The sequence below is a fragment of the Psammomys obesus genome, unplaced genomic scaffold (genome assembly GCF_907164565.1).
Source record: "Psammomys obesus unplaced genomic scaffold, mPsaObe1.curated_primary_1811, whole genome shotgun sequence".
Lineage (NCBI taxonomy): Eukaryota > Metazoa > Chordata > Mammalia > Rodentia > Muridae > Psammomys > Psammomys obesus.
Window position 1 is genome coordinate 12,146,105 of NW_026596120.1, and position 16,112 is coordinate 12,162,216.

General features: G+C 42.3%; 1 pseudogene; it reads right to left on the minus strand.

Moving 5' to 3' along the window:
• Positions 1 to 231: 231 nt before the first annotated feature.
• On the minus strand, positions 232 to 386 carry LOC129692952 (40S ribosomal protein S29-like; annotated as a pseudogene).
• Positions 387 to 16,112: the final 15,726 nt, after the last annotated feature.

Genomic DNA, 16,112 nt, shown 5'->3' on the forward strand with positions numbered 1-16,112 from the left:
ACCCAGATTCTGGTCCCTCTTCCCCCCTCCACTCAGCCCATGTGACCCCAGGGACCAACCCTAGACCCAGGGATGGTAAGGCCATTGTGATAAGTACATCTCTTGCCAGTGTCACGTTCAGGGATAAGGTGTCCCTCTGAACCCTTTTTTTTTTTTTGTCTTCACTTTTTTATTCTTTATATATAAAGACTAGCACGATCAGTTTCACTGGGTATTGAATAGTAAGGTCACTTAGTCCAACTTAAGGAAGCTTAGGTCCTTCGGGTACTGACAGAACCACTGACGGCCCATTTCTGGATCAGACCTTGGTGGCTAGAGCAGATGTGGCAGGAGCGAGAACCCTGGCCCAACTTTCATGGGTGTCTCCAGACCTGCTGGTGAACCATCTTGCCTTCAGACAGCCAAGGAGGAAAAAGGCCCCTCTGAACTCTTGAGGTGCAGGAACAAAGGAGACTTAAGTTGGTTCAGTTAGACTGAGGAGCATCCCTTCTTCTGTGAGTGTGAGAAAGGTCTTGCGACTGTCTTGCTGAAAATTAACATCGGTCCATGCTGTCCCTGTCACGCCATCTTACATGCAGAGCTGAGGACCGCCTGAAAATAAAGTACTGCCGCTGATCAAAGGGCAGGGAAACCAATCTTGTCTTCACTGAGCCACCCCCAGCTCATTTCACCTCCAGACTTCTTATTTTACAACATGATGTAAATGGTGTGTTAAATGTGAGGGAGTTTTCTATTATTCTAGGAAGGAAGAATCTGCTTTGCTGGCAGGACCTAAGCCTACAGATGAATGGAAGAGCTCCACTCTTTGAGATAACAGCCAGTTACAGTGGTGTATAATCCCAGCACTGAAGTGAGGCAGGGGAATGGTTAAGTTGGTGCCCAGCATGGACGTACACAGTAAAAACCTATCTCCAAAAAAGGCTAAGTAGGTAGTGGGAGAAGAAAGTAATGAAAGAGCCCATGTTTAAGCAATCAGGTCATTTGCCCACATGAAATTACCAGAAATCATGAAAAGGAGAGCCTGGTTTGGACACCAGAGAAAGAAGAGTTGAGACAGAGTTTCTAGCTCCTGAACCACACATGGGAGAAGATGCTTCCCCTCAAAGCCCCTGGGCACTAGAGTGAGCTGACCATGATCACATATTGCTCATGATCTCCAAGCTCTCCATCATCTGAAAGAACTTCTCAGAGCCCCTAGAAGTGTGTCCTTTTGGAACCTAAAACCCTTGTAGACAGCTTGCTTCCTCTCCCAAGAACTTCCTTCCAACCTCTGATTCCTTCCAGCCTCTACTGTACTCGGAGATCTTTTTACTTTCCCCTCAGGCCAATAGAAGATGTTCTTAATACCTCCCCCTGGACTCAGTGGATTCAAATCCCCTTCCACGACAAAATCCGGATGAGAAGGGGAAATGTCAGAACCGTCTATGATTGTGAAGCGTCGTAGCACACACCCACTCCTGTTTCTGTGAGCCACACCCGTTATGCCTGAGACTGTGTGGTCTGCAGAGGATCTGGCTGGGCCCCTGCTCCGTAGATGAACAGGTAGCTCAGGTCTATCCAGTGTGTCCCCCCCATTATTTTAGGTTTAGGTAGATGAACCCCAATCAAGTCTAACAAAGTTGATGAATGGATGTTGGGAGGATCCTTTCTCTGCTAAACCCAGGAAGACAGGAGCCTTTGAGCAGTTACTGGGGCCATGTTGGTGATTGATGAGAAGAAACTTTCTGACAAGGGAGCATCGTTCAAAAGAGGCAGGCAGAGAGAGAGGCAGACTTCATCCTGATTACATCATTTGTCTAAAGCCAGCACCCTGCATCTTTCACTTAGATGAATTTATACACACACACACACACACACACACACACACACACATACATGTGTGTATGTGTGTGATTTTAAATGCTATAGTTGGTTTTTCTATCATTTGTAACTGATGAGTCTAGGTTAATAACAATTCTCAACCTTAGAAAAGAATGACATTCCCTCTCTCACTATTCCTGGTTTTATGTAAGAGACCTAGGTTATTCCTAATGGACATAGCTGTCTGACCTTGAACAAGCCACAACCAAGTGTTCTCAACAGCAAATGAGGGTGTTCAATCTCCAAGGGTTTTTTTTTTTTCTGTCCTGAAATTGTATAACAACTATGAATAGTCTCGTAGCAACCTTCACCTTCACAGAATTAGATACAATGTTACTTTCTTCAAGCATATAAATTTACAACATTAAATATAATTTTAATAGTTTAATGACATGCCAGATTTGCAAACTATTGAAGGCCTCTTTGCTTTGGCAAGGCACATAATAATTCTCACATTCATGACATACAGCTGTCATCTCTAATTTCTCACTCTTTTAAAGATTTTTGTTTTTATTTTAATTATGAGGAGGATTGTGCATATGAGTCTGGTACCTACGGAGGCCAAAAGAAGGCATCTGATCCCAGGAACAGGAGTTCCGGGCGATTGTGGACCACCTGATGTGGACGCTGGGAACTAAATCCACATCCTCGGCAACAGTGGCTATGCACCTCTCCTGACTCTTGTATCTCATTTCCAGTACCTGAGAACATCCTCTGCCCCTGCCTACTTCTGATCCGTAACACCTAGTGTAGCTTGGCTAATCTCTCCTATGGTTAACTTTCAACGAAACATAGGTTGTTGGTACCCAGCAACCGTGTCCCCAATAGAACATTAACAAATCAGAAGAGACAAACTTGAGGCCTAGCTCACCTTCCTGCATCCCTGCCTACTTCCTAGTTCAAAACTAACCACTTCTTTTGGCAGGTAACAGATGCATCTCTCAGTGCTCTATGTCTTAGGTGAACTGACTCAGAACTCAGTTCTCTGGGACTCTCATAAGTAGCTGGATTGGGGAACTGATTCTTCTGGCCTTCTCTTCAATAAAACCAACTGATGCCTTGCTGGCCCATTTCTCAGGTGTAATGGGAGATAAATGGACTGCAGCATACTCTGTGGCATCACTCGAAGGACTCTCTCACAAAGAGACTGAGCTGCTTGGTCCATGCCCTCAGAGTCCTGGATGCTCCAGCTGAATGCAGGAGGAAGAGGCCAGGTTGCCCTCTAAATGCAGCTGTGTGATTATGGCAGCTGTGAGCTCTAGCACGGCAGGACACTGCTCCTCCAACATCTCTGTGTGTGCTAGCTGGCTCTCGACCCTTTTCTAATTTCAGGTCTTAGTTTCTTCCAGTGTAAGGTGTGGCTGTGAAACTCACTGGGGTAACTGAGACCCCACTGAGGTCAGACGTGTAAAACACCTACCACATAGTCAAATCTTAGCAACTGTAACAACTTGAGTGTCTTGAGAGAAGGTGCTGCTGCTAGTCAGAAACCACAGCAGTCCCAGCTGCCTCCCTCCCTCCTTTCCTCCAATGGGATGGATAAACTCCAAGGGCTTATTATGCTAGACTCTCCTGCCTCCCACCATAGCCTTACCATAGTCCCACCTCTGGAGAACCCGGATGGAATCTATTCTTGACCTCCTTACCCCATGTAAGGGCTTCCTTACATTCTTGGTGTCATTTTTATCTGAGACTCTAATGACAGTTCTGTCTCTCAACCTCATAAAAAAGAGCCACACATTTCATGGGACTCACAGATCCCCTGGGGTGCCTTAATTAAGATGTCTGCCTTAGCTGACCTTCAGCAGTTCCTGGCCCATCTGTCCTCGGGCCAGTGTCCCTGTGGCTCACATGCTCACGGATCACCTGAAGGCACAGGGTAACAGTCCCTCACGTCACAGTTTACCAAGTGCCGCAGAGCAAAGTGACACACTCTCTCGTCAGCAGCAGTGGAAGCCAGTTCTGTCCCCCTCCACCTCCCTTTCATGCTTCTGTCTCAAAATACAGGCTGTCTTGGCTCTCTCAAAATTGGGTGGGCCCTCACAGAACAGAGGGTCCTGAAGAGGGTCTACTCCTCCACATTCCCCTTGGGTCCTTTCCAGACCTTGAGACGTTCCCTCCTCCCAGACCCGCCCCTACATGTCCTGAGAGCCACCTGTCCTGTGGCTTCAATAACAAGTGCCACCGTCCTGTGTAAAGCTCCTCTGGGCTCAACCTCCAGGGCAAGAGGGGAGAATTAAGACACCAGAGTTGAAAGATGCTGGCTTCAGAAGCGAGCACTAAGCAGATCTTAATAGCAGAGTTTCAAAGGCACGTATGGAAGTCCAGGTAAAACTCCAGCCACCTTCTCCACCCGCTGGCAGTCCCCAGCCTCTCCACATCCCTTTGATTATTCTGTTCACCAAGCTACTAACTTTGGGTCCTACAAATGCACTAGAATCTTGTGCATTTCTGTGGGAAACATTTGACGGGGACTCTAGGTCTCCCCGGATCCTGAAGCCAGAGACTCCTTTTGGGAAATAATGACCTTCTAGAGCTGGAATACTTAAAGTCATGTGATGCTGAGGAAACTGAGGCTTGATAAAGTTCACTTCTTTTCACAGAACCAAGGCAGGTGTGAAAACTGACTCACCCCAAAAGACGCAGGAAACATTTGCTTACACTCAGACTGTCCACAGCCCGCCCTCCTCCATACACCTTACAAGAGTCCATACAGGCCCACAGCCCAAAGAATGAATTCAGTGCACAATGACACACCCATTTCCTCAATGGCTGTTTCTTGCTTGGACTTGACAATGCTAAATGGCCCACCTTGACTTAATATTATAAAGATTATTTCCAAATAAAGTCATATTCTGAGATACTAGAGGTTCAAGACTTCAAAATATGAACTTGGAGGGAGACCCATTCTGGCCTTTAATAGTACGTATATTCATAAAAGAGAAAAATTGTGACTCTCTTGGTAAGACAGCCCAGAAGGATGGCCTGGCGAGCAATTTTGCATAACTGAGTGGGAGCAGCTCTTACACCATGGTAAGGACAGCAGTCCTGCCATGGAGGCTTCTCAGCAAAACGCTGCTTCTGTTACCGTCCCCCAGCGGAATGGGTTTCTGCTGGGGTCTATCCTGTGATCGCATGGTGTTGAAACACATCAAGCCAATAGAGGTAAACCTCAGACAAGCCTGGGTCCTAATGAGCTATGGGGTAGCTTACTGCTGTCAACATTCAGTTTTCTCACCCATAAAATGAAGCTAACCTGTTCCAAACACTTCACAGGAAAAAAGGGAATATAAGACAAATCAGTGGCCTCATCTGAACAGTAATTACACCAAATAAATAAAATAGAGTAAAATGTTTCGTTTTTCCTTAAGCAATCATGTGCCCCTGCATGCACACACACACACACACACACATACACACAAATACAAGCATGCATACACACACAGCATGCATACTTATACATATACATCAATTCCAGATATGCATACACACATACATGCATGCATACAGAAACGCATGTATGCACACACATTAAACACAACCATGTGTACACATGCATACATAGACACACACACACCATGTTCACAGACAGGTATATCAGTAGTGACGTTTCATAATGGCGATGATGTGGGCAATGCGCTCTGGATTGCTGACTGTTTAGTTAAGATGTGAATGCGCTTTGAAGACAATACTCTTAGTCCTGATGAAGGGCACATATAGAGGGCTCACTTGCCACTGCCAGGAGACTCTGTGGGTGTTGTTCAGAGGAAGGGACTGAGCAGGGACCTGAACAAGGAAGAGGCAATGGCTGGCCATTGGGTAGAAGGATGCTTGAACACTCGCCAGCCCTGGGTGTGGTGGCTCTGCAGTGAGGTGGTCGTGCACCAGGCTCCTAGACCTGGCCTTGAATCCCGCTGTACAAACTTGAATGAGTTACTTAGACTTATTGTGCCTTAGTGTCCTCAGGTAAAATGGAGCCAGTTATGGCATCTGCTTCATCAGTGCTGTGTGGACCTCGTCTGGGTTAATATCTGAAGAAGTCTTAGAATGACGCCTGGCATGAAGCAAGTGACCTGTGGCTGTTAACCACTGTGGCTCACCCTACTCATTCACAAAGAAGAACTGATCAGTTGGTATGTACTAAACTCTATGCCAATCACACACACAACCCTGCCCTCTGCTCCCCACAAGCACACAGCAGAGGTGCAAAGCCCTGCTTGCACAGTGTTTTAAGAAGATTCACAAAGTGCATCCCAGAAAGTCGTGGAAAGCATATGACTAGCACGTGACCTGACCTGGATAAAGGCCACGGGCATGGAGTCAAATGTCCAGAAAAGCACCCCAAGACCTCTTGCAGTCTTAAAGAAAGAGTAGGCATGTTTCCGGGAGGAGGGAGAAGAGCTGTGTGTGCCTACAGAGAATCCACGGCAACCAACAAGCCACCCTGGCTTGGAGGAACCCGGCATGAGCAAGGGCGATGGGAAAATCGTCTGAGAAGCAGGTGGGAAGTAGGGCCTGGTAGCCCAGTGATTTCTGCTAAGGACTTCAAATGAATCCCTTGCTGGGGTGATCAGAGAGTGGCATAGTCACACTTGTGTTTCAAGCCCAAGTGTGGTCATAGTTGTGAAGGGGTAGGAGGGAGAGAACACTGGAGATGTGGTACTCAGCCATTGAGCAGACTGGCATGCGTGACAATAGCGAAAGGGATGCAGACAGAGAAGTGATGTTAGCGATGATGAAGAGGGGACATAGCCCGACTATGTGGCAAGATGAAAATATGGTGGGAGAGAGGTGTTGCAAACTTGAGTGACTGTGTCCAAAAGAAGGGATGGGGGTCAAAGGGAGCAACCTAAAGCCCCAGCCATAGGAATCAGGCTGTGAGCTCAGGGTGATGGAGTAGAGAAGAGCAGGAGCGGAGCCTGGGGCTGGGGGACGAGTTTCCAAGGATGACTAGAGAAAACAAGGCCCACTGGAGAAGACAAGGGAGAACCAAAGCACTCAGCCACATGGAGTTAGAGACTAATCCTGTCTCCTACCTCAGAGGACCAGGAACATGGAACCCACGAATCCAGTCTGGATTTAGCCACCAGAGGGCAACAGAAGGCCCGGGGAGTGTGGGGCAAGAGCAGTAGGGCAGGGTTAAGAGGAAGAGGAAAACAGAAATAGTGAGCAAGGGTTGGTGTCCTTGGCCACTCTTTGGAAAACTGAAGTGCCAAGGGGAATGGAAGAAGCATGAAGAAAGCGCTAACAGATGGAGATGGAAAGGCAACAGGAAACAGTGCTGTCCCCAGGAGACAGTAACAGAATGTCTGCTACTCTTCCTCCCCTACCCCCACCCCGGATCTAAGAAACTAAGGTGTTGGGCAGCTTAGCTGAAACATTCTCATGTGGCCGGACTTTCAGCAGAACCAGACAGAGAGGCTCGGGAAGTAATGGAAGAGCTTCCATCTCATTCCACAATCCAGTTCCCAATGCCTCACTGTTGCAATTAATTTAAAGGTATGGTCTAATAATGTCTATTATCAACCCTATCATTATTATGGCAGTATTATCTAACCCTCTATCACAGTCAATAAAGACACAGACACCTGATAGATTTTTAGAATAGCCTTATTTCACCTGGGGCAAGGCAGACATTACCTCCTAAACCTTCTTTACCTGCCAAGCCCCAATCCCACACCATCTGCTCTAATAATTTCTGTCGGGGCTACCTCCCATCCATAATCCCCAAATACGAGCTAATGTTCTTCATCTAGGCCAATTTCCTCCATCCAAGCCGATCCGGCCGTGTGCTTCTCTTCACGCTAACCCATCCAGACTCTCTGCTTCCTTCCTCCTCAGGCACCTCTCTCTTCCCACGAGCCCCCTGTCCTCAAAGCCCTCCAATTTTGGCAACACCTCTCTCATTCTGCCCTGCCCAGCCTTAGGCTTTTTATTGGTCAAACAGGAATAATTTCTTAGACAAGGTTTACACAACAAGGATAGGAATACATGAGAATGTGCTCATCTGGGTAACAGCTAGATCTTGGGGGCCAGTAATTACCATTAGAATACCTAGCACTGGGCCAATGCCCAACACCTCACTGTGAACCTGGTTCTCAGAGAAACACGGCAGTGTTTGGTATGTATTTTTAAAATCTGATGTGTTCAAAATGTTTATCATCTTAAGGGGTGATTTTTTTTTCAGTTTTTTTAAAAAAACATGTTCCAAAAATTATGCATCTATTACAACTAGCTCAAAATGTTTTCATTATATCTCCAAAAACTTGTGTCTATTAACAGTAACTCCCTCACCTCTCTAGCCCCAACCACTGATGTAACATTGTCTCTTTGGTTTTACACATCTTGGACATTTTATACAAATGGAATGAGGCAGTGTGTTTTGTGACTGGGTTCTTTCACTCGGGACAGTGCTTTCAATGTTCATGCCTGTTGTGTGGTACCAGGACTCTGTGCCGTTTTCTCTCAAAATAATAATCTGCTGTATGGATATGCTGAGTCTGCTTACTGCTAAAGTAATGCGCTCCTGGGATCAGTCTTAATCAAATCAACTATGAATCATGCTGCCACTCCATCTGCATTTTCATATATTTTCAGTTCGTTCTGAAGTATGGAGTCATGTGCTAGGTATATGATTAACTTTTTGAAATCTCAAAGAAATTATTTCCCCACGTGTCTCTACCCTTTTCCATGCCCACCTTCCAGGGGTAAGATTCCAATTCCTTCACATCCATGAAAGAACTTGTTACTGTGTGCCTTTAGTTAGAGCTGATTATTACGGCTTATGCTCGCAGACCTCTAATGACCCACACTGCTGGGCCACTCTCGATGGATTTATTCGTCACTGATACCACTTTTGGAGAGATGTGTATTCAGAACCTCTGCCTGTTGTTTATCTGGGCTTTTCTTTTATTCTTGTGTTGTGTGAGCTCTTCACAAGGTCTACCCAAACATGCCTCAGAAAGTAGATGAGTTGAGATCTTTTATTTCATTCAGTGAGTTGTCTTTTTACTTTCTTGATGGTGTCTTCAGCTGCACAGAGTGTTTTTTGGGTTTTTTGTTTTGTTTTGTTTTTGTTTTGTTTTACCCTGAAAAGCTCCAGCTCACACACTTTTCTTTGGTTGTCTGAGAAAAAAATGGCTGGCCCAGAGTCCTGGAGATTTATACCTGTGTTTTCTCCTACAGATTTTGTAGTTTGGTGTCTCACATTGACTTAAACCACACCTTTTGAGCTAATTTTTTGTTTACAGAATAATAGAAGAATCCAAATTTACTTTTTTTCCATGTGGCTATCCAGTGAGCCCAGCACCATTTTTAGAAAATAACCTCTTAACCCTACCTTATTGCCTTGATGCTTGTCAAATGCCAAGTGACTGCGTGTGAGTTTATTTCTAGACACTCAGTTGCACTCTATTGATCTCTGTGTCTATCTTTATCCCACTGTACAGTATTGATAACTACAGCAATGCAGTAAGTTTTTAATTTGGAAAGTATGAGTTCTCCAACTTGCTTGCCTTTTTCAACATTATTTAGGCTTCCCAGAATTTTATATTACCATATTAATTGAGGCTTAGGTTATTCAATTTCTACCCAAAAAAAACCACTGGAATTTTGATGTGCATTGTGTTAATTATGTAAAACAATTTAAGGACCTTAATATAAAATCCTCTATCCTATGGATGCAGGGTGTCTTTCAATTTTAAGGTCTTTGATGTCTGCAATGTTTGTGTTTTGCCTTGTCAAACTTATTCTTAAGCGTTTTGTTCATTTTGATGCTGTTATGAATAAAGAAATCATTTTCTTTATTTCATTCTTGGAACATCGACTACAAGGACATAGAAATACGACTGACTTTTCTGCTTTGATCATTATCATATTACCTTATTAACTCATTTATCAGATTAAATAGTTTTTTTCATAGATTCCTTAGGACTTTGCATACATAAGGTCGTGTCACCTTCAAATAGCTCTACTGCTTTTTTTCTGATCTAGATGCCTTTTATTTCTTTTCCTTGGCCAGTTTCCCTGAAGGGAGCTTCCAGTACAGTGGTGATAAAGGGAGGAAAAGTAGACATTCTTTTTTTGTTCTAGATCAGAAGTTCTCAGCCTATTGGCCATGACCCCTTGAGGGTTGAACAACCCTTTCATAGAGGTTGTATATCAGATGTTTACACTATGATTCATAACTAGCAAAATTACAGTTATGATATAGCAACCAAATAATTTTATGGTAGGGTCACCACAACATGAGGAGGAACTTTTTAAAGGGTCACACCTTCAGGAAGGCTGAGAACCACCATTCTCGACCTTAGGGTTAATTTTCTGTCTTTAACCATTGAGTTTATAACTGTCCTGCTTTCATGGCTGCGCCTTATCAGGCTGGAAAAACTCCCTTGTAATTCTCATCTGTTGAGTATTTGCTGTTATTTAGCATTGGAGTCTTAACTATTTTTTTAATCTAGCAAGACAAGACCATCTTGAGACTATGTCTTTCTCAGTAGGTCTTTGTCCTACTGGTATGAGTGTAATGCTTGTTGCTTTCCTTGTATTGAACTAACATTCCTAGAATAAACCCCACTTGGTTATGATGTATCATCCCTTCTATTGCCAGATTTGATTTGTCTGGCATTGTTGTTATTTGTTTGGGTTGGGTTTTTTTAAACATGCTACTTGCTAGCACATGCTTCTATAGCAAACAAGATGTTTCCAGTGAGAGAGAGCACTTCACCTTAAAATTAAAGCAAAAGTCAGAACCTGACTCACATTGACCCTAAACAACTTTGTATCTTACCAAAAACCAATTACTGAAGCCAACAGAATGAGATTTACTGATTAGCTTGGACCTGTATCTGAGCATGGGATCAATACCCATAAAAGCTTGATCAGGGAGGGGACCCAAGATGGTATTGCCAATTGCAGATGGTGTCTGAACAGAAGGACAGCAGTGATTGAAGAGCCACAGACAGGCATGGCTGTAGACCCCAAAACACCAGCATCTGAAATAACTCATGTTTTCCAGGTGAGAGGAGAGCCCACGGTGAAGGAAACAATCCTATCCAACCTCAGGTCACCCAGCTAATCCCAGGTAAATTTCCTGGGTTCTTGCTGGCAAAGGGTCCCAGGGCCTCAGCCTCTGGCCACCCTCCTATCTCACCCTCCTGGGTACCAGGGGAGTGTGGCTCCAACCCCTGGCCTCCTGACAGCTGGGATCTACAGAAACACCCCAAGCTGTCACTCCAAAGCTCAGTCTGTCTCCCTAGGTTAACTAACCAGACCTCTGGGCTCTCAGGTTCTCCAAGATGGCTTTACAAGAGCGAGTACAATGTCTGGGCAGCTGCAGCTCATTAATCTCAGAGCAAGAATGCCAGTGGTGAGATAGCAGGACTTCCACTGGTGAGAAGAGAGCCCCCAAGCTCCTGAGGAGTCTAATTGGTCCTCGGGATGATACATCTGAGGAGAGCCACAGTAATTCCTAAGAACCACCCACCAATCTGAGAAGAGCTATTGCCATAACATCAAGCTTCCTGCCCACAGCTCTTCCTACAACCCCCCAACCCCCACCCCAGAACTTCAGAAGGCACCACAAACTAATAGTCAACACCTGAAACAACCAGATGGCTAAAGGCCAGCAAGAAGCACAACCAACAGAAGCCAGAGCTATAGGGCATCTACAGAACCCAGTTATCAAAAGACAAGCAGCCCTGGATACACTAATATGACTGAAACACAGGAAAATGACCTTAAATCTATGCTTATGAAGATGATAATGGAGGAAACTAATAAAATCCTTAAAGAAATATGGGAAGATACAGCCAAACAGATTGATGCCTTTAGAGAGGAAATTAATAAATCACTCAAAGAAATACACAAAAATACAAACAGGAGAAAGAATTGAACAAATCATTTAAAGAAATGCAGGAAAATACAAACAAAAGGGAAGGAAATCAATTAAATGGTTCAAGATCTGAAGATGGGAATACAAACAATAAAGAGAGCACAAACTGAGAAAATCCTGGAGTTGGACACCTTCAGGAAGAAAACAGGAACTACAGAGGTAAGTATTGCCAACAAAAGATAGAGGAAAGATCTCAGGTGTAGAAGATACAATGGAAGAAATCAATGCATTCATTAAAGAAAATTTTAAATCTAAAAAATATTCCTGACACAAAATATCTAAGAAACCATGAAAAAATAAAACACAGGAATAACAGGAATAGAGGAAAGAGAAGATTTCCAGCTACAAGGCCAAGAAAATACTTTCAACAAAATCATAGAAGAAAATTTCTCCAATCTAAAGAAAAAGATGCCTATAAGCATAAAAGAGGCCTACAGAACAGCAAATAGATTAGATCAGAAAAGAAAATCTTCTCTCCACATAATAATCAAAACACTAAATGTTCAGAACAAAGAAAAAATATTAAAAGCTGCAAGGGGGAAAGGTCAAGTAATATACAGTAGCAAACCTATCAGAATCATACCTGACTTCTTAGCAGAGACCATAAAAGCCGGAAGGGCCTGAGCAGATGTCTTGCAAACCCTAAGAGACCACAGATGCCAGTCCAGACTACTATACCCAAAAAAACTTTCAATCACCATAGATGGAGAAAACAAGACATTCCATGACAGAACCAAATTTAAACAATATCTATGCATAAACCCAAACCTACACAAGATACCAGAAGAAAAACTCCCACATGAAGAGATTACCTACACACAAAAAAACACAGGATAGAAATAACTTCACTACAGTCAAACCAAAGTAGACAAACATACAAACACACTACCACAACCAACATCAAAATAAAAGAAACTAAACTTCACTTGTCGTTAATCTCTCCCAACATCAATAGACTCAACTCTCCAATAAAAAGACACAGACTAACAGAATGGATGTGTAAACAGGACCCATCATTCTGCTGCATACAAGAAACATACCTCAGCCACAAAGAGGCATTATCTAAGAGTAAAGTTCTGAAAAAGGGTTTTCCAAGCAAATGAACCCAAGAAGTAAGCTGGAGTAGTCATTCTAGTATCTAATAAAATACTTTCAACCAAAACTAATCAAAAGAGATGAGGAAGGACACTTCGTATTGTCAAAGGAAAATTTACCAAGATGACATTACAATTCTGAATATCTATGCCCCAAATACTAGGGCACCCACATTTGTAAAAGAAATGTTCAATAAGGTGCATGCAGTGGTGCACACCTTTAATCTCAGCATTCTGGGAGGCAGAGACTGACAGATCTCTGTGAGTTTGAGGCCAGCCTGATCTACAAAGTGAATCCAGGACAGCCAAGACTACACCCTGTCTCAAAAAGCAAACAAACAAGAAACATTAGTAAAGTTTAAATTATCAATCAACACGCATTAATAGTGGGAGACTTCAACACCCACTCTCACCAAAAGACAGGTCACCAAAACAGAAACTAAACAGAGAATAATGACACTAATAGATGTCATGAATCAAATGGATCTAGCAGACAGATACAGAACTTTTCACCCAAACACAAAAGAATATACTTTCTTCTCAGCACCTCATGGCACCTTCTCCAAAATTGGCCATATACTCATATACTCAGTCACAAAATAAACCTCAATAGATAAAAAAAAAAAACCTGAAATAATCACTTGTATCTTATCAAACCACCATGGACTAGGCAGACCTCAACATAAAAAAATAACAAAAAGCCTATACACACATGGAAACTGAACAACTCTCTACTCAATGACAACTGGGTCAGGAAAGACATAAAGAAATAAATTAACGACTTCCTAGAACTTAAAGAAAATGAAGGCACAACATACCCAAACTTATGAGACACAGTGTATGAGACACAATGAAAGCAGTGGTAAGAAGAAATTCATAGCACTAAGTGCCTTCATAAAGATATTGGCGACATCTCATACAAACAACTTAAAGGCATACCCAAAAGCCCTAGAAAAAAAAGAAAGAAGCAGACACACAAGGCAGAGTAGATGGCTGGAAATAATCAAGCTCAGGGCTGAAATCAATAAATTAGAAACAAAGAGAACAATTCAATTAATCAACGAAACCAAGAGCTGGTTCTTTGACAAAATCAATAAGATAGATCAACCCTTAGCCAAACTAACTAAAAGGTAGAGAGACACTTTCCAAATCAACAAAATCAGAAATGAAAAGGGGGACATAACAAAAGACACTAAGGAGATCCAAAGAATCATTAGATCCTAACTTCAAAAGACTATATGCCACAAAATTTAAAAATCTAAATGAAATGGAAAGTTTTCTTGATAGATTCCACTTACCAAAGTTGAATCAAGATCAGGTAAACAAATTAATATTTTTATATCCCCTAAGGAAATTGAAGCAGTCATCAAAAGTCTTCCAACCATAAAGGGGGGGGGCAGGGAATTCTACCAGAACTTCAAAGAAGAACTAATACCAATACTCTTCAAACTATTCTACAAAATAGAAACAGAAGGACCATTACCAAACTCATTCTATGAGACCATAGTCACCCAGATACCTAAACCAAACAAAACCCAACAAAGAAAGAGAATTTCAGACCAGTTTCCCTTATGAACATAGACTCAAAAAATACTCAATAAAATACTCACAAACTGTATCCAAAAACACATCAAAAATATCATCCACCATGACCAAGTAGGCTTCATCCCAGGCATGCAGGAGTAGTTCAATATATGGAAATCCATCAATGTAATCCACCGTATAAACAAACTGAAAGAAAAAAAAAAAAAAAAAAAAACACATGATCATCTCCTCAGATGACTTAAAAGCATTTCACAAAATCCAACATCCATTCATGTGAAAAGTCTTAGAGAGATTAGGGATACAAGGCACATACCAAACATAGTAAAGGCAATATACAGCAAGCCTCTAGCCAACATCAAACGAAACAGAAAGAAACTTAAGTCAATTTCACTGAAATCAGGGACAAGACACAACTTTCCACTCACTCTGTATCTCTTCAATACAGTACTTGAAGTCCTAGCTAGAACAATAAGACAACTAAAGATCAAGGGGATACAAATTGGAAAGGAAAAAGCCAAAGTTTGCAGATGATATGATAATAAACATAAGTGACCCCTAAACTTTTACCAGGGAAATCTTACAGCTGATAAACACCTTCAACAAAGTGGCTAGAGACAAAATTAACTCAAACAAATCGGTAGCCCTCCTGTATACAAAGACAAATGGGCTGAGAAAAAAAATTAGAGAAATAATACCCTTCACAATAGCCACAAAAAAAAAAAAAAAGATAAAGTATTTTGGTGTAACTCTAATCAAGCAAATGAAAGAGTTGTATGAAAAAAAACTTCAAGTCTCTGAAGAAAGAAGTTGAAGGAGATATCAGAAGATGAAAATATCTCCCATGCTCATGGATCAGTAGGATTAACATAGTAAAAATGGCCATCCTGGAGCTAGAGAGATGGCTCAATGTTTAAGAGCACTGTCTGCTCTTCCAAAGGATGGGAGTTCAATTCCCAGCATTCATAAGGCAGCTCACAACTGTCTGTAATGCCATTCCAAGGGATCTGACACCTTCACACTGATAACATCAAATAAAATTAAATATTTTTTAAATGGCCATCTTACCAAAAACAGCCTACAGATTCAATGCAATTCTCATCAAAATACCAACACAATTCTTTACAGGCCTTGGAAGAACAATTCTCAACTTCATATGGAAAAACAAAAAAAAAAAACCCAGAATAGCTAAAACAATCTTGTACAATAAAAGATCTTCTGGAGGAATCTCCATCCTTGATCTCAAGCTGTACTATAGAGCAACAGTAATAAAAGCTGCATTGTACTGGCATAGAAACAGACTGGTGAATCAATGGAATCAAATCAAAGATCCAGAAATAAACCCACATACCTTACGGACACTTGATTTTTGACAAAGGAGGCAAAACCATACAATGGGGGAAAAACGATAGCATCTTCAACAAATGGTGCTGGTCTAACTGGATGTCTACATGCAGAAAAGTGTAGATAAATCCATATTTATCACCTTGCACTAAACTAAAGTCAAAATGGATCAAATACCTCAACATAAAACCAGACACACTAAATCTGTTAGAAGAAAAAGTGGGGAAGAGCCTTGAGCTCATTGACACAGGAGACAACTTCCTGAACAGAACACCTACAGCACAGGCTCTAAGATCAACAGTTAATAAATGGGACCTCATGAAACTGAAAAGCTTCTGTAAAGCAAAGGACACTATCAATAGAACAAAACGGCAGCC